A 9,774-nucleotide genomic window follows, 5' to 3' on the forward strand; every position below is an offset into this window, starting at 1 on the left:
TGTTTATTTAATTCCAAATATAGAGAATATTGAGTGAATTCAAGTTAATGTAATCAGGCAGTTTTCAATCGAAAAGCATTTCCTGTCAAAGTGCGCCTTTTTTTAAAAAAAGAAAAATGCAGCAGGCTATCTTCTAGACAAGACATTTGAATCAAGGTGAATGCCCATCTACTTCCACATTGCTCATCTTGCAGAAAGTTTTGGCTGACTAAGGTAAGGAAACTTGTTGTTTTCACTGGGCTAGTAAGGACAATGCATGTATGGTGATATTACAATATAAAATGAGCTATCACAGAGAAAGAGACTCAACAGCAACATAAGGTTAACACAAGGCTATATGTTAATGTAGTAGTGTGAGGTTGTTGCGCTATTTTATGAACACGGCATTATACATTTTGGAAGAATTCATATGGATCGAAGCCAGATCGAAGCACGAACTTTATTTTGAAGGATGCAGGTTAGCATTTCCGGTATCATGTTAGATGTCCCTTACGTGTTGTCAATATATCCTCAGTATGTTCTTATGAAATTGCATAAATAGGTACATTGGATTTAATGTTAGGGTTAGACACATGTCCATAACAGGAAATATTGGGGGATTAACGCTGGAAGTATAACGAGCATTTTACGATTAACGGAACTGCACTTTCTGCACTTCCGCTAGCTTTACTTTCTTTGTGTTAACCACCAAAGTACTTCCTGTTCAGCGTCGTCTTCCCGGGCACGCAACTTGCAAACGAGAAGGTAACTTACTTAAAACACACGTGAAGTCTGTATATTAATTGTTATTATTACGTTTTAGAGCTGCAATTCCATTCCTTGTCATGCATAAATCTGTTCATTTAGTGTTAGTCTCCCGCCAGCAGCGAGACTAGTTAGCTTGTTAGCAAGGGGGGAGGAGGGTTAACATGGCGGCCACAACAAACCTTCACATGTTACAGCTAAACGTTACACTAAAGATGTTTCTGAGTCCATTCTCACTGAGGGCGAATATCCGCGCGGATTATTCTCGCGGAAAAATATTAAAGTTGATTTCATGGGTTCTTATGGAAGTTTGCACACCAGGGCGGTACTTTCGTGAGGTGAAAAAAGTTTCCGCCCAGACTTTGACCCCCCGCGGAATTCGCCGGAGGAACTACACAGCTGGGCCAATGAAATTGTTTGTTTTTAGTCGCGCAGACCGGGAGAGTCTGAAATCCAGTCAGGCAAGACAGTATGGGAGAAAGGTTGATAAGTTCACAGCACCCCGTCCTTTTTGATAAAAGACGGGATGATTTTATGAACAATGAATTAAAGGACGTCTGGCAGTCCATTGTCCAGCTTGGTGGCTGCGTTGAGAGTGGTAAGTGCTAAAGAAAGTTGATGTTGACACTTGCTAAACGTTAGCTTGCTAGCTCGCTGCTGCTGCTACTCTCGTCCATGTTCATCCGCACCCGTTCACGCAGCGCAGACTTGGAACACAACAACGTGAAATGACGCACCGCGTCCGTACCGCGCCTGTGTGTATGGTTTGAGCACGGAAGGGCACTGCGCGAATATTCCGCAAATCCGTCCCGCATTTCCGTATCGCGGCAGTGAGAATGAACCTTAAGCAGTTGGTTTTAAAGAGGACATGAAACACTGGTCAATATGAGTGTGGTTCGTTTGCATTTCACCTTGGGTAAGATATGGCTTTGAAATATAACATGAATTTCACCTAGGTTTGCTGGAAAACTAAAAAGTATTCCCCCCTTTCGCCACTAGGAGGCTGCCATCTTTTATCCAAGCAGCTGGTGACGTCAGCGGGTGTGTTGGGGTCTCCCGTCTGCTTGAGTTATCATTGGTAATGGTCAGTGGTGAGTGCAAAGAACAAGGAAAATAGGGCCATAAACCAGTTTGATCTTTAGTCTATTCAGTGTACTGAGAGTTTCAGCAGTTCTGAGATTCAGTAACCCGCGGCTCATCTGCACTAGAGTGAAGGAACTCAGACAGCTGAAACTATATTAAATTGATTGAAAACTTCCTGATTAATTACATAGGCCTATCTTAAACTTTAACAAAGACAGTGTGGAAGCATCGATAACCATGAAAAACATGTAAACTCTTATGATTTTTAAACCGAGTCTGGCTGGACCGTGCTCAGCACTGCATCCAATGCCGAGAACAGATCCACTGCTTTCCTGACGCAAATTTAGCCAGAAAAAACGTTCTCTCTCTCTCTCTCTCTCTCTCTCTCTCTCTCTCATTAAAAAGTCAATTCACCAAACCTAAACATATTATCATGAAACTTTCCTCCAATGTATGTAATATGACTCGGGATATGTGTTTGTTGGCTTTAGATGTTGCTGAGCGTCGTCTGGTCAGACTCGGTTTAAAAATCATAAGAGTTCACGTTTTTCATGGTTATCAATGCTTCCACACTTTCTTAGTTCAAGTTTAAGATATGTTATTAATCAGGAAGGGCTTCCGCTCAATTCGGCGTACTAATTATATAAGTTTTCAATCAATCTAATATAGTTTCAACGGTCTGAGTTCTTTCACTCTAGTGCAGATGAGCCATAGGTGAAACTCGTTGTAAAAGTTAAATTAAGCTATTTTACTGAATCTCAGAACAGCTGAAACTCTAGGCCCGTTTCCACCGCATGAACTCCAGGGTAATTTTACGGGGCCGGGGCCGTTGGTGCGTGTCTCCACCGCAGGAACCACCCCCGAAGGACAGAGTTCCGGAACTTTTACGGGGGCTAAACAAGTCCCTGCCTCGGGATAGGTACTCAGAACGGCCCCGAAAGACTCCTGGCTGGGGCTTGGGGATTACTTGGTGCTGATTGGATATACTCAAGGAGGGATGTGACGTCAACAGAAAGCAACAAAATAGCCGGCATTTTTAAAACTCGAGGGTTAGCTCGTTCATATAGCTTTTGCCGCCATGTAAAAAAACCTCACTAAATGGCCCGTGAATATCTTAGTTACAACATGATTGAGCTAGCAAAGCAGTTTTGTGTTGATATGTGTGGTATTTATTCAGTTTTGGGAAATCACGATGTCTAGAAAGCATCAGCTGACAGGGATAGCTAAAAGCAGCAACAAGCTAACATCAGGATGTTATCTGTTAAAAGCCTCCGGTTGTCGGATACGACATGAAACTACTCCAGTTAGCTCAAGCATGTTGTAACTAAGACATCCACTGGAAACCTTCCTCGTACTCCGCTCTCTCAGTGGAGACACGGCGGTTGAGAGGGCCGAACGAGAGGACGTTCCTGTAGTAGTTCCTGCCCCCCAAATAGTACCAGGAACTTCTTCAGTGGAAACGGGCTTCTCAGTACACTGAAAAGACTAATGATCAAACTGGTGTATGGTTTTACTTTAGTTGTTTTTGGCCTTTTTTCCTTGTTCTTTGCACTCATCGCAAACTGCTGATTTATCATTTCCAATGATAAATCATGCAGACGGAGACTCCAACAAATCCGCTGACATCACCAGTTGCTTGGATAAAAGATGGCAGCGCTCTGGCAAAGGGCAAAATACTTTTTAGTTTTCCAGCAAACCTAGGTGAAATTCATGTTATATTTCAGAGCCATATCTTACATCTTACCCAAGGTGAAATGCAAACGAACCACACTCATATTGACCAGTGTTTCATGTCCTCTTTAATGTTGGGACTGATAAGTGTATATGCTGGTGCAAGACCATGAATAGTGAATAAGGACTCTAAATAAACTTAATATTGAAATATTGTTTTAATTTGTCATCCATCCGGACATCGACATGGCTGACACAGAGGCCCTTTATTAAAAATGTATTGTCCAGTGATGTGATATGCTTGTAACATATTTTTGACAGTTTTAGACTAAGACACTTACAATTTCATGTTGCAGGACACTGAGAACTTGGAACTTGAACAGCTCATCATGTCAATTACTGTGACCAGAGCTTCTACAAGCAACAAGGACATTGGAATTGTCATAGAGGGCGTGGAAGTCATCACAGGACTTGGAGATATTGCCAGGGCTTGTTCTGTCCTCCTTGGCTTGAACTACGCGCTGAATCTGGATTACCCCAGTCAGCTGAAGTATACCTTTGAGGTTTTCCAAAAACTTTTCATGGAACTGGATGACTCAAAGCTGTCAAACAAAGTCCAGTCCTCAAGAGCAAACTTCTGGCTTGAACTGGTTGCAGTGTACACTTTTGTGCTACACAATGCTTCTGCAGAGTTTGAAAATTGCACTTTTCAAAGTGCTATGTTTGCATGTTAGCACTGATTTGGATTTTATCCCAAGAATTAATTTGATATTTTATGTTCATGGACATATCACCATTGTGCAATATGAACTTTATTTTTGTTTTTATAAAATAGTTTAAAGTCAGCACTGTCATTTTCAAAGTTATGATTTGAAATGAGACTAGTTGCAATGCACACTGTTTTGCTACACAATGTGTAGAAAGCCTAAGAGTGAATGGTTAATAAAAGTTATTTGGTAACATTCAATATCACAGTATTTTGTATTCTGTACTTTCTGGGACATAAACTAGTTACTGTATTCCTAAGAAAAAAAGAATATTTAGATTTAATTCATTGTATAGATTACATTTAAATCAATTCATGTAAATGATTATTACTCAATTATTTATCATTGATATGTATAATTAAATTAATTTTTATTAGTACTATTTACACATTTAGAATTTTTATCTTTTTCATATCAACTCAATATTTTTGTTTAGGTTTTAATTAATTCCTTTTTGTTTTCTATTCAAATCTACTCATATTAAATGGATAATTATTAAGGGTCTCATTTAATTAATATTTACTCAATACCAAGCATAGTGAAATTTAATTAATAATATTGCTTGTAATCTGTTGCCTCATTTTAATTGAGTAGATTTGGTGTATTTTTTCTTACAGTGCATGTTTGACTCTGCTCTTAAATCTCTCCGTAACAAAGCAATTCCACCACAGTATTGATAGTATCTATAAATGTCAGAGATTTATCTATCATTGTGATTGATCTTACCTCAGAAGTTAGAGGATAAAAAAAACACAGCAGTATAACACAAAGCATGTTTCACTGGACCACAGATTTATCCAAAAACCCTTTGGGGCACATCGTACTATCAGATTGAACTCCACTCCCAACACAGTATAGGCTACCTAATATGCATCAGGTTTATCTAGTTAGGAGTTCAGTCTATGTGAATATAATAAGTACTGTAAGGTCTTATTCAAAATTCACTTAATTACTGCCATTGTTATTTCTTTGAGTCATATAATTATTACCTTCTGTCTGAATTATGAAAACCTACAATGCTTTGACTTACAGTGACCTTTGGAGGAGCCACACCACATAATATAAAAGCTTTGAACTGCATCATTGTCTCATAAGGGATTTTTGTTTGTTTGTTTTCCCAAATAGAATTGTTACTGTGCAATTTTAGGAATACCAGACAAAACTAGTCTGCCATGAATTAATACCCAAGTCACAAGATCAACAACACTGTTTGATTGACAGGTGATCTGTAAGAGGTGTAACACAAACACAACACAGGGATAGACTCTGAACTGTAGCCAAAGACGTCACTGAAACTAAAGGTATGCATCCTGATAATACACTTTTAAACAGAAGAGCAGGACAGACGTTGACTGCATACGCATTATGCAACATATAAGGTGAGCTCACCTTGAAAAAAGAGGTGAAACCTAACAGAAATATATTATTAAAGTAGTTTAAGACATTTGATAATGAGCTCTCTATAAACCAAACAAACCTGATCTGTAAGTTTAACCTAACATTATTATTATTCAGATTTAACCACTGTCAGTGTGTTGAAAGGATATTCAAATTAATATGCATGACATACAAAACACTGACTTTGTATGAAATCTGTGAGGGAGACAATACATCACTAAACCCACTTGTGGAACACATGTTAAAGAAACAGCAGTATTCATAAAAAAAACAGTCTTCTATTTAATTTACATGAATATTTTGACTTGATGCCATAATACATTAATTTACTCATTAATATTCTATAACAGCTTATCCTGCTGGGGGACATGGNCAGTCCGGCGCGGGGGGGGAGGGGGGGGGGGGGGGGGGGGGGGCTGGAGCCTATCCTAGGTGAGAGGTGGGGTACACACTGGACAGGATGCTAGACTATCACAGGGCTGACACATAGAACTCACATTCACACCTACAGCCAATTTAGAGTCTCGAACTAACCTGCATCTCTTTGAACTGCGGGAGGAAGCTGGAGTACCCAGGGAAAGCCCACACTGGGCACAGGGACAACATGCAAACTCCACCCTGGGTTCGAACCAGGAACCCTCAATACTAAGCATTGCACCACCCTGCCACACTGTGCCTTGGTGAGCTGCCAGGAGATGTCACAAACATGATTAAAAGTGGGATTGTTGCAGCAGTGGATGTTTTGATGAGGAGGCAGTTCAGTCCTTTTCTATGGAGTTTAGTCAGCACCATCAGACCTGAAGCAAACACTTTTGCTTCTGCTAGCTACAGGGATGATCAAGGAAGCTTGTTATCTCTTAGTGGTCAGTCTGAGCAATATCAGCTATGGCCTCAACAAACTTTATCATTTTAAACTGGAGAGTCCATCCATCCATTTTTACAGCTTATCTGAGTCCAGATCACATTAGATTAATCAATTATATCACTAAAAAGTATTCCTACTACTGGAAAGTCCTGAAAAAATCTTCACAGCTGGTTTTTCATCATATTTTCATAATTTGGCCAGTATAACTATGAAACGGTTTTTAAAGTGAAGTCTATGTGGCATTTAAAAGGTCTTTATAAAGTCTTTCATTTTACAGGTGAACCCTGTAAAAATTTGGTTCAAGCAGCTGCAGTTTATTTGTCATTATTACTAAGATATGCTGCAATTATTTATTTAAAATAATTTGATTTTCCATCAACTTTAAAGGTTTGGAAAGAAAATACAATACAAGAAAATACATATTCACCATTGCTAAAACACAGGTAGGGACACATACTGACGTCGTGATCCGATACTCTAGAAGAATATGAGGATAATATTGTTTTGTACTGAAACTGTATTGTGTCACCTATTTAAATAATTCCTCAGGAAAAAAGAAAACTATCACAGACAATATTCATTCACTATGTTCAGATATACAATTTCATTTTTTTTTTCTTTGGGTGTTTGCCTTGCTTTGTTTTGTTATTTTTGTGCCGTTTGCCTCGCCTCATTCCCACGTCAATAGAAATCTAAATTTATTTCTTTGTTATAACCTCTCATCGCACCGGTGAAACTTCATTCAACATTCACTTCGGAGGAATGTACCAGCAACCTGTTTCACAGAATGAAAAAAGGGAGTATGCCACTTTACTGAGCCAAGAAACTGACATATTGACATCTGACAGTTTGTGTCCTATGATTTGGTGTTGTATATTGCTAAGGTATCAGAACATTCTCAAGAAGTTATTACCTATGAGTCACGTTATTAGCTTTGTATTCTGTTGCAATATAAAGGCCATAATAGATGTGGACTGTCACTTAAGGTGAAAGGTTTGGAACATCACAGACATGAACAGGACTGAATTAAGACACTGGAATAGTGTTTAAAATTGAAAGCAGATATAAGGGGGGAATTTGTACCTTCATCTCACATCTTTACATTTGGGTAAGTGCATTTTTCATTATATATATGAAGACCTTTGTACGTTTATGCACTGTGTGTGTATAGAAGAGAGTTTGTGTATGCATGTGTCTGTTTAATGTTACAAATGTATTTTATTGACAGTCTCTGTCTTACCTTTAGAAAATGCTCATGTATTCTTGTTCATTATAATTTATGTGTCATTATCACATATTTAAAGTGACAATAAGTGACTGCCTCATTAACTTATTATAGAAAATTTTTAGTTTACCCCAAATATAGGTGCTATTTAATTTTGTTTTTCATCTCCATTTATTCGGCATTTCTAACCTTTCTCTCACTTGTCAACAGTTTATGTATTCTGTCAGAAAGCCACATGAATGAAAATATACAGTGTACGACAACCAGTACTGTAGTCCAGACCACCTAAACCGAGACCAAGTCATGACCAAGACCAAGACCAGTGCGAGTACCACACTGCATGGTAGAAACTGTGGAACATACAAACCAAAGGCACTCCCAAAATTGATCTCAAACATCCACATTCTCATAAAAACACCTACAAAGACAAAAGAAGATTCCTCTTCATTCACCTCTGTAATTGCCATATTGTCTGTATGTGTTAGTATAACATGAGAAATGTTTTTATTAAATAATTAAAGGCATGGTGGAGGTGAATTTTTTGTTATTTAGTAATATCAACGTGGTTGTGATGTTGAACGGTCTCCAAATAAAAATCCAGAATCCTGACACTGAGACAAGACCAAGTAAAAATGCACTCGAGTAACAGAGACCAAGAAGTTCAAAAAGTGGTCTTTACACCAGTATCGAAAACTAAACCAATCTCGAGTATGACAACATTGACTGTTAACTCTTCAAAGAATAAAATCATGGATCACGAAGCAGATTATTTCATGGACAGATACTACATTATACTTATTTTTTTAAATCAAACCTTTCCCTTTGAATGTTTTGTGTAAGTTGACTAAAAAAGACTAAAATCACTGCTATTATGAAAACTTTTATTTTACTGTTTGATGTTATAGACAAAAAGAAAACCAGGATGGGTGTCACACACATCGTATCAGTGTTGCTGATTCTAACAGGTGAGCTGAGTCATGTTGAACCAGTTGCTTTGGAATGTTAATATAAAATGTGAAAAGGTGAAAAGGTGAAAACGTGTAAGATCGACACCAACACAACATCAAGTTATGGTTGAGCTCTTCCCGACACATCATCAAAGATTTCTTAGATAAATGAACATCAGAGTGTAGAATCACCTTTATATCGTTATTACTTCATATCAGAGCAAGATAAATTGTGTTTTACTAAATCTGTTGAATTCTTTGCTGCTTTATACCTACAATGACACCAGCTGCAACAGAAACAAATACAACTGGTGCACCCACAACGGCCGCACCTACCACAGCTGCACGGACACCTGCAGCGCCTACAACTGCCGCTCCAACAACTGCAGCACCTATGACTGCTGCTCCAACAACTACTGCACCAACAACTGCTGCACCTACAACTGCCGCTCCAACAACTGCTGCACCGACAACTGCTGCACCTACTATTGCAGCTCCTACAACTGCTGCTCCAACAACTGCTGCACTTACAAAAGCAGGGCCTACTACTGCAGCTCCTACAATTGCCGCACCTACAACTGTTGCACCTACAATTGCCGCACCAACAACTGCTGTACCTACAACTGCCGCTCCAGCAACTGCTGCACCTACAACTGCTGCACTGACAACTGCAGCACCTACTACTGCAACTCCTACAACTGCCGCTCCAACCACAGCCGCACCTACAACTGTTGCACATACAACAGCTGCTCCCACAACTGCTGCACCAACGACTGCTGCACTTACAACTGCCGCTCCAACAACTGCTGCACCGACAACTGTTGCACCTACAACAGCTGCACCTACAACTGCAACACCTACAACTGCCACTCAAACAACTGTTGCTCCAACAACTGCCGCACCTACAACAGCTGCACCTACAACAGCTGCACCTACAACTGCTGCGCTGACAACTGCAGCACCTACAACTGTTGCACCTACAACAGCTGCACCTACAACTGCAACACCTACAACTGCCGGTCAAACAACTGTTGCTCCAACAACTGCCGCACCTACAACAGCTGCACCTACAAC

This window comes from Epinephelus moara, chromosome 17 (assembly GCF_006386435.1).
Source record: "Epinephelus moara isolate mb chromosome 17, YSFRI_EMoa_1.0, whole genome shotgun sequence".
NCBI classification, from domain to species: domain Eukaryota; kingdom Metazoa; phylum Chordata; class Actinopteri; order Perciformes; family Serranidae; genus Epinephelus; species Epinephelus moara.